This window comes from Nannospalax galili, unplaced genomic scaffold, assembly GCF_000622305.1.
Source record: "Nannospalax galili isolate Female #2095 unplaced genomic scaffold, S.galili_v1.0 scaffold771, whole genome shotgun sequence".
Taxonomy (NCBI): domain Eukaryota; kingdom Metazoa; phylum Chordata; class Mammalia; order Rodentia; family Spalacidae; genus Nannospalax; species Nannospalax galili.
The window spans coordinates 531847-534379 of record NW_008329156.1 but is presented as its reverse complement, the minus strand read 5'-3'; positions in this window follow the sequence as shown (position 1 = coordinate 534379).

Here is a 2533-nt window from a genome sequence, read left to right as displayed (position 1 = left end):
CTCTGAGAGGCCAGAAGAGCCCATTGGTGAAGGTGCAGCCTTAATTTCAGTGGAGACCCCAGCATATTGGTGTTGCCAAGACCACCATGGCAAATGCGGAGTGGAGCCAGCCTGAGCCTACAAGACAAGCTGTGTGTGCTGTGGATGGCAGAGCCAGAGAACTGAGGCTGCCCAAGCCTTTTGGATCCCAGAAGATCGTGAGTGAATCCCATATGTCCAGCCGCGAGCTGCACTGCCGGACTTGGGTTTTACTTAGTGTCCCCAGTTCTTCCCTTTTGAAATAAGGCAGTGTGGTACTTATTTCAGATTTTATAGGAGCTCACAGTTAAGAGACTTTTTAAACAGACTGCGGAACTTTTAAAGTCATACTGTTTAATGTTGTATCCCAAGATCTTGGGATAAGAAATAGAAAGGTTTGGGTTTAATAGTGTTGTGTTTGTGTGTGAAGTTCACAAGAGGTCAATTGTGCTGGATAGCTTTAGTCGTCAACTTGACACACCTGGGTAGAGGGCACCTCAATTGAGGATTTGACTCCGGCCGTGTCTCTGAGGCATTTTCTTGATTGTTGAATGATGTGGGAGGTCGCAACCCACTGGGCGTGGTGCCATCCCTGGGCAGGTGGTCCTGGGTTATATAAGAAAGCAGGCTGAGCACAGGATAGCGGAGCAAGCCAGTAAGCAGTGTTCCTTCACGTCCCTACTTCAGTTCCTCCCCTGACCTTGGCTTCCCTCCGTGATGAACTGTAAGCTGAATGTGAAATAAACCTGTATTAGTTACTTTTCTGTTGTTGTGATAAGACACCAAGACAACTTAAAGAGGGAAAGGTTTATTTGAGTTTATAATTCCAGGAGAAAATCCATAATGGCAGGGGAGGCAGGGGAGGTAGCCAGGGCACAAAGCTGAGTGAGCACATCTTCAACAGGCACAGTAAATCGAAGGACACAATTTACACTCTCTAATTTACAGTTAAATCTCTAACTGAAGTGGGTAGAGAGAGAGAGAGAGAGAGAGAGAGAGAGAGAGAGAGAGAGAGGTTCCAGCAAGGAATCCAGCATGGCCACATACCCCCAAACAGTGCCACAAACTGGGGATCGAGTGTCCAAATTCTTGGAGCCTATGGGGAATACTCATTCAAACCACCACAGTCCATTCTCTGGCCTCCATAGGCTCATGAGTACATACAACACAAAATGCATTTAGTCCCCCTTCAAAAATCCCGATATTCTTTACCAATCCAACCAACACTATTCACAAGTCCAGAGTTCAAAATCTCTTCTGAGACTCCAGGCAGCCTCTTAGCTGAATCCCCTGTAAAATCAAAAATCCAAATTGCACACTTCCAACATGCAATGAAATTGAATACACGTTCCCATTCCAAAAGGGAGGAATGGGGGCATAGTGTGGAAATACTGGACCAAAAGAAGACCCAAACCCAGCAGTGCAAACAGCAAACCCTGCAGCACCATGTCTGACATCTGGGACTTTACTTCTAAAGGCTTTCGATGGCTCAGCCCCTTCAGCTTTTCTGCATGTAACATTCATCTCTCTCTTGGGCTGTACGCAGCTCTCCTTGGCAGATGCATCACGGCTTTGTCTTGGGGCCTCCGCCGCCAACCAGACTTCACCTTCACAGATTCACACAGTGGCTTGTCAGGGTCTTTATGCAGGGACATCCCTGCTATGCACTGCCTGGCCTCAGTGATTCTTTGAAACTGTGGAGAAATAACCAATGACCCCTTCACTCTCACTTTTCATACCTCTAGAGCTGGCACCAGGTGATCAACACTGCCAAGTACAGTAAAAGCAGAACAAAAGGGGAACCCAGGGGCGCATTGCCTGCACCCTCCTTGGCACAGACCGGTGTTGAGTGTGGTGACTGATCCCTTGCTTCTGAGCAAATCTCCTCTAACAAGAATTGATCAGGAAGGAAGAAAGCTGGGACACACATATAATGAACTTAAAGACACTGAACATCCAGGCATCAGACACTATGAATACAAGGCCAGCCCCAGGGGAGCTGAGTTCTCTCTCTCTCTCTCTCTCTCTCTCTCTCTCTCTCTCTCCTCTCACCACATGCTGGATAACTTTAGTTGTCAACTTGACACACATGAGTAGAGGGAACCTCACTCAAGGACTTTCCTCCATCAGATTGGACTGCGCCCATGTCTGTGGGGCATTTTCTTCATTGTTAAGTGATGTGGGAGGGCCCAACCCACTGTGGGTATGCCACCCCTGGGAAGGTGGTCCTGGATTGTATAAGAAAGCAGGTTGAGCACAGGGGAGCAAGCCAGTGAGCAGTGTTTCTCCATGGTCTGTGCTTCAGTTCCTGTCCTGATCCTACCTTGACTTCCCTCCATATGAACTGTAAGGTAAGGTGAAATAAACCCTCTCCTTCCCAGGTTGGTTTTGGTCAGTGTTTTTATCATAGCAACAGAAAGAAGCTAGGCAGAAGTTGGTGCCAGGATTGTGGGGTATTGCTGTGACAGACCTGACCATGTTGTTTTGGGGAGGATTGTGGGGGCATTCAGAACTT